General features: G+C 42.2%; 1 non-coding gene across 1 annotated transcript; it reads right to left on the bottom strand.

The window, feature by feature from the left end:
* Positions 1-2,130: 2,130 nt before the first annotated feature.
* On the bottom strand, positions 2,131-2,204 carry trnat-agu (transfer RNA threonine (anticodon AGU)). Its single transcript has one exon. It is a non-coding gene; the product is annotated as a tRNA-Thr (tRNA).
* Between the last annotated feature and the right edge of the window lie 5,388 nt (positions 2,205-7,592).

Here is a 7,592-nt window from a genome sequence, read left to right as displayed (position 1 = left end):
TTGCATTTTTGTATGAAACACATTTCAGAAACACAACTCACAATAAAACAAACTGGCATGTTATACCACGAGTAAATAAGACAAAGGCAAAACGTAAATTCACTGGCACTTTCTGCATATTTTCCAAGACCTTGCCTTCTGATCATAAAAAGTCTCAAACTCTTGCATTTTACAAGAAATTTTAATATAGCAGTTTTAAATGGGACATTTAGAACATGGCATATGAGACTATATGGTTAACTGAGGATGAGCAGAGGGTGATCGAACCTACCTTCTGGTTATAAAAATGTCTAAAAATGCTGACACAGATGTGTGAGAGACAATGGAAAAGACTATCAAAATCCTGAACTTCAGGACATTGTACTGTACCGTTTTTTAAATACGACCCTCTGAACATGGCATGAGAGAATACATTGTCAAATGGTAAATGCAATGTTTGCTATATTGCTAGGGCCCTCCCTCCTGATTTTAAAATTGTCTCATATTTCTGACATCAAGGTGTGAGACACAATATAACAGACTGTCAAAATCCTGAACTTCAGGACATTTTATGATACCATTTGAAAAATATGACCCTCTGAGCATGGCATGTGAGAAAATGGCATGTGAGAATGCATTGGGAAAAGGTGAATGCGATTTCTGCTGAATTGCTATGGCCCTCCCTCCTGATTACAAACTCGTCTCACAATTCTGACACTGAGGTGTGAGACACAATGTAACAGACACTATTAAATTGTGAAGTACAAGAGATTATACTGTTACGTTTTTTTTTAATATTGACCCTCTGGCATGTGAGGACTTGTAGTCAACAAAATAGCACACATTCTGCCAATTTGCTTTGTCCCTCCTTCCTCGTTACCAAAACATCTTAGTATACCGACACTAAGGTAAATGTCTCTAAATCCAGAAGTTAAGTTGTCAAAGTATATCGGAGTCAACCGATACTGATCAGGTTCTGCTGATGCCGAGCCCGCAGCCTTCACCATAAGGTCCAATTCCCCAAGCCTACTGACCTTATATGTCCATCCCTTCTCGTCAAAATTCGTATTTTCACAGGTTACCCTTCAGAAATTGCAGTATAGAATGAAAAAACTCCAATAGATCTCTGCCGCTGTTGGCGATTTTCCTTTAAAAACAAATGATTCTCCAGAAATTTTACGGAGTGTATCACTTACACTGAGACCGAGAAGTGTTAAGCTGTACATGAGTCTTTGTGGCTCGGTTGTTAACCAAAAGGGTGGTGGTTTGAGACCATCCAGGGATGCTATGAGCCTTTTAATGAACACACCCTCTTCACTTCATTTCTCCACGGCCAGTCTTGTACCGCAATCAAATACAGAGCCCGTAGGGGGCAGTAAGCCCGCATATATAGCTCACTGTGTATATAATGAAGAAGCAGAGGTTAGTTTCTCATCTGCATGTTGCAGAGCCTTACGCAACTCGTACCAACAGCTGGGGTTTGATCCCTGCACAGGCTATTAGTTGAAAGACCATTGTAAATGACGTGTAACAGCTTTATCCAGTTGGCTTTTATGTTACATACTAAATTGCTATCTTGAAACCAAAATAATTAGAAATATGGAACACAACCGTTGTTCCCCAAGAAGGAAAGCTGTTTTACACTGACGTCACTCATTTTTATTTAATCCAGATTTTAAAGACAACTCCACCCTCAAAGGAAATCAAAGGAAAATGTTGTATTAGCACGAGCTGCACAGGCTCTGAATCAGACCATTTCAATTAGTCTGATCAATGCAGGACAAGTTAATGTAGAATTATTGCTTTGTCTATCTCTTGTTTGTATATAAATGAATGTCTCTGAAAACTTAATGTTAGTTTTTAATTTAGTTTTAGTTTTACGATGTAGGTCATGCGTTGACATATGCACAAACACACGAAATGTCTCATTCCTGATTCAGCTCATGCTCCATAGGAGAGAAAAGATTCCTCCTGTTTCTCGTACAATTCACTTCACTGATAAGCAAGATTTGTGTTTCATCTTTCGCAAGCTGTATAGATTTCTTTCAAAACAAGTTGTTCCAGAAAGGAAACGAACACTTGCATTCACCTGAATTAAAAGGCATGGGATTTGCCCGTAAGGATAAATTCTGTACAGTAAGACAGGAAGAAAGGCACCGCTGGGAATCGGACCCAGGATCTCCTGTTTACTAGACAGGCGCTTTAGCCAACTAAGCCACGGCGCCGGAAAGTGCCGTTCTTTGACAGCCACTTGGACACGTCTCAACTGCTCTGAGATATCTGCGTTCAGTGTGCACCGAGCCTGCTCGCCTTGCAAGTTGCCTCATTTACATGCGATAGCTCCACCACTAAGAGAAAGGATGAGAAATGGCTTTTATCTGGCACTTTTCATGTCAGAGGATCTCAATCTGCTTTCCGTGTACAAGAGGATGTCCAACTCATGTAGCTAAAGACGTAGACGACAGTGCTCCACTGAAATCTTGATCTCACAACCCTCGGCATGACTCCGCTGTGTTCTGCTTTTGACAAAGGGGGGAAAAGACTTCTTTCATCACACGTTTTGCACTGTTTACGGTGTTTCCAGTACTCTTTCTTAAATGAAAACCAGGAATCGGCACCATATGAGGTGTGACTAGATAATATTGGAACAAGTAGCCTCACCACTCCATGCGTGACGTGACCAAAGTGTAATTCCTGTCTTTATAGTGTGCTTGTTAGAGACTTAGCTGGCACCCAGAGCGCTTTAAATCCGGGAGTCAGCAGCCCAAGACAAGAGAGCTTCCTTCGTCTATGTTTTTTGCGTGAAGGTGGGAAACCATGCGTGTGCTGCAAACGATCTTAGTATCGAAGTGCCGTCCCACATAACCGATCCGAACAATCTGCTTTACAGAGGAGCACTGCCAGAGCTTATCGTTGGCAAACTGAAGACCAGGCCGACCTCTTCTGTGACTCTTGAACACTGAATCTCAAGGTTGTGAATTCAAGCTCCACGCTGGCGGGAAATTCCATAGGTAATGATCACATTTTCTTGCATGCTAATCAAAAGAAATATTAAGAAACTTTTCCCGATACCAGTTTTTTACAAAAGTAAAGGCACACGGCACATGTGTGCCACATCACTTCCTAGTTTAGTGACAACTACCTCAGAGATTGCAAGATGGCACAAAACAAAGTTTCAGATCAGATCACTTTTTTATCAAAGGTTCAAGCAAACCCGAATACTTTTGCAAGAGACATTTCAGAATCCCAGTCAAATCCAGTACGATTGCTGGATCCTTCGTATTCGACTGAACTATAGCCCAGATCTGCAGTCCACCATTAGAATACTGTGGGTGTGTTGTATAAGCCATACCGCCCAAAATAGTTCTAAAACAGGAGATGCATCCTCGTTTAGGAATGTGGTATAAAGTGAAATGGTCTGGGAAGAGTCCTACGTTTGAACAGTTCAAAATAGACGTAAAGGGGTATTTACGGACTCTTTCGAAATGTAAGAACAAGCTGTGCGGACCTTATCTTTATTTACCTTGTGTAATCGTTTTTCATAAAGTGTAATTGTATTATAGCATGTTCCCCTGACGATTTTCTTGATACGTTATATGTGCTCTTGTTTGTATTGTATGTAGTTTTGTTGTTCAAATAAAACGTAAAAGACATAACTTTCCGGATGCGGCTGCTGTAAAAATAAAATGACATCAAGGGTGCTGTACGCAGAGGTCTGAAACCTGCTCCACAGAAGATCTTTATCCAGAGATGTTAAAGAAGTTGAGATCTCGCCATGAGAGGGGAAGCATCTCAGAAAAAGCAGGTGCAGTCGGTTCCACGGTCATAACGCCACTAAGTCAGGCGACAAGAGCAAAACCCACCTGGCTTCCTCCGAGCAAGTAATGAGACAAAGAGACAGCGCACAGCGGGTAGCGTGGCCGAGCGGTCTAAGGCGCTGGCTTAAGGCTCCAGTCTCTTCGGGGGTGTGGGTTCGCATGCCACAGCTGCCAGGTGCTTCTGTCGTGACCCCCTTTCAGCTGACTTCAGACAAAAGGGAGGGAGCTGCTTTTTGGCAGTCTCTCGAGAAACTAAGCAAAGTGTTTAAAGATGCTTTCTCAGCTTGACATCAAGGCACAAAACAAAAACCTTCTTACGTCCTCTCAACCCAAAAGCGCTTGGGATTTGCCCGTAAGGATAAATTCTGTACAGTAAGACAGGCACCGCTGGGAATCGGACCCAGGATCTCCTGTTTACTAGACAGGCGCTTTAGCCAACTAAGCCACAGTGCCGGCAAAGTGCTGTCCTTTGACAGCCACTTGGACACGTCTCAACTGCTCTGAGACATCTGCGTTCGGTGTGCACCGAGCCTGCTCGCCTTGCAAGTAGCCTCATTTACATGCGATAGCTCCACCACTAAGAGAAAGGATGAGAAATGGCTTTTATCTGGCACTTTTCATGTCAGAGGATCTCAATCTGCTTTCCGTGTACAAGAGGATGTCCAACTCATGTAGCTAAAGACGTAGACGACAGTGCACCACTGAAATCTTGATCTCACAACCCTCGGCATGACTCCGCTGTGTTCTGCTTTAGACAAAGGGGGGAAAAGACTTCTTTCATCACACGTTTTGCACTGTTTACGGTGTTTGCAGTGCTCTTTCTTAAATGAAAACCAGGAATCGGCACCATATGAGGTGAGACTAGATAATATTGGAACAAGTAGCCTCGCCATTCCATGCGTGACGTGAGCAAAGTGTAATTCCTGTCTTTATAGTGTGCTTGTTAGAGACTTAGCTGGCACCCAGAGCGCTTTAAATCCGGGAGTCAGCAGCCCAAGACAAGAGAGCTTCCTTCGTCTATGTTTTTTGCGTGAAGGGGGGAAACCATGCGTGTGCTGCAAACGATCTTAGTATCGAAGTGCCGTCCCACATAACCGATCCGAACAATCTGTTTTACAGAGAAGCACTGCCGGAGCTTATCGTTGGCAAATTGAAGACCAGGCCGACCTCTTCTGTGACTCTTGAACACTGAATCTCAAGGTTGTGAATTCAAGCTCCACGCTGGCGGGAAATTCCATAGGTAATGATCACATTTTCTTGCATGCTAATCAAAAGAAATATTAAGAAACTTTTCCCGATACCAGTTTTTTACAAAAGTAAAGGCACACGGCACATGTGTGCCACATCACGTCCGAGTTTAGTGACAACTACTTCAGAGATTGTAAGCTGGGTAGTTTCAGATCAGATCACTTTTTTTATCAAAGGTTCAAGCAAACCCGAATACTTTTGCAAGAGACATTTCAGAATCCCAGTCAAATCCAGTACGATTGCTGGATCTTGGACACGTCTCAACTGCTCTGAGACATCTGCGTTCCATGATCCGTGTTTCATCAAACTCTGAATCTCAAGATTGTGATTTTGAGCTCCACGCTAGTGGGAAATTCCATAGTTAATGATCAAATTCACTTGCATGCTAATCAAAAGAAATATTAAGAAACTTTTCCTGATACCAGTTTCATAGTGACTTTGTAGGTGACATGTTCTTTATGAGAATAATGTTTCGTATGCGATCAATAACAGCACCAGAAAAAAATACCGGAAAGAAATTATCTGTCACTAAGGAAATTCATTAAATGAAGCCAAGACATAATCAGAAAATCGATATCAAGGAAATGTTAATCACTTTACATGTTCTTTAGCGTTTTTATATATACATACTGATAGACATTCAAGGCGTTCTAGTCGCTGTACTCTAAATGAAATCACAGTACAGTACAGGACATGCAGTGAGGAGCTCACGCAACGAATACTCTTGAACGCAACAAAAGTAATGGCACACGGCACACGGCACATCACGTCCGAGTTTAGTGACAACTACCTCAGAGATTGAAAGCTGGGTAGTTTCAGATCACTTTCGATCTTAGTATCGAAGTGCCGTCTCCCACATAACCGATCCACAGAAGAACTGTATCCAGAGGTGTTAAAGAAGTCGAGATCTCACCATGAGAGGGGAAGCATCTCAGAAAAAGCAGGTACAGTCGGTTCCATAGTCATAACGCCACTGTCGGACAAGAGCAAAAGCCACCTGGCTTCCTCCGGGAAAGTAATGAGACAAAGAGACAGGGCATAGTGGGTAGTGTGGCTGAGTGGTCTAAGGTGCTGGATTAAGGCTCCAGTCTCGTTGGAGGTGTGGGTTTGAATTCCACTGCTGCTAGGAGTTTCTGTGTTACAACCACCAAGTGGAGCAATGTGTTAAAAGCTACTTTATCAGCTTAACATCAAAGCAGGGAGAAAAAAGTGTTTCTTCTTCTCAACACAAATTCTTGTTTCCACCTTCAGCAGGGAAGTTTGTCTACCAAGATCACTTTTGAGTCAGTGCAAATCACAGTGCGCCCTCAATTTTAATGTCGGTTGTGCTCCTTTTATCTGTGAAACGTTAATGTTCTGCATTTTCAAGTCGAGTCATCCTCAGGGGTAGAGCTGATTAAGTCTTTCCGCTTAGCGCTCCATCAGAAATAACTTGTCTAAGTTCCAAAGAGATTGTGGGTTTCACTTCAAGCAATCACAAAGCATACCTCACATGTCAGATCTAAATGGGGAATTTGTTGGTTACAAAGCTGAACGTTTTTCCATGTTCTGCTAGAGTATCCACTGGCTTGCCTTTATCAGCTGTCTTGGAAAGATAAGCTGTGCTTCGTCTCAGGAAAAATCATTAGTACTGTCATTTTATTCTGTGCATATGGCCGATATTTAAAGTATATAAAAATCACGAGTTCATAGATTTATCCAAATATCAACGGCACCTTGTAAACCTGTGATAAGAATTCCTTCAATCCAATGGTTTCACTCCAGGGAAAAGGCAGGGAAACATAGAGAATTCTTATTTAAAGACAACATCCGTATTGGATTGCATGTCAGCAGGCATCACTCAGAATTCCTAATATGATTTTGAATTCAGTTTTGCAGTTCTTTAGTGTTTAACTACTTTCAGAGAGTCCTTTATTGACCTTGCTGAAGCAGAGAAGCGACATAATCACAAATGTGACCAGTGTTTCTGCTGTTTCTGGTTAATAATGATTATTATTTTGTATTTTGATTAGTATTTTTCGTAGCGTTCTTCCTCAGCTTTTAAGTTATTTGGTGAGCAAGAACCACTGAGAACGAGTCTGAATCAATCAAGAACACATACGGTACTGCTGTCCTGTGTACAACTGCTTCTTCCTAATTGAGCTTTTCAGTGTTGAAGAAGACGTTTCCAATTTTGATTGCTGGTTTCAGAGGATGTGCTACAAGATCACAGATTCATTTGAAAAGATTTGGAGATGCATTGGCTGGGATTCAAACCTGGCTCAATTGCATGAAGGCACCTATACTCAGCAACGAGAGGAAAGGAGAAGGGGCCAGAGGTAGTGTGGCTGAATGGTCTAATATGCTGGATTTTAGGCTCCACTCTCTCAGGGGCGTGGGTTTAAATCCCACTACTGCCCAATGTTTTAAGACCTTACTTCCTGTGATTTGTAATGTGGTCAGTAAAAGCACTTTATGTAAGTATCTCTTATGTCAGCGCTACAAGTCACTTACTGCTCCACAGGTCCGGGGTTCAATCCCTGGCATCTTCAGGTGTTTTATATTACT

This window comes from Atractosteus spatula, chromosome 10, assembly GCF_055471065.1.
Source record: "Atractosteus spatula isolate fAtrSpa1 chromosome 10, fAtrSpa1.hap1, whole genome shotgun sequence".
In the NCBI taxonomy this organism is placed as follows: Eukaryota; Metazoa; Chordata; class Actinopteri; order Semionotiformes; family Lepisosteidae; genus Atractosteus; species Atractosteus spatula.
This window is presented reverse-complemented; position numbering and strand designations above follow the sequence as displayed.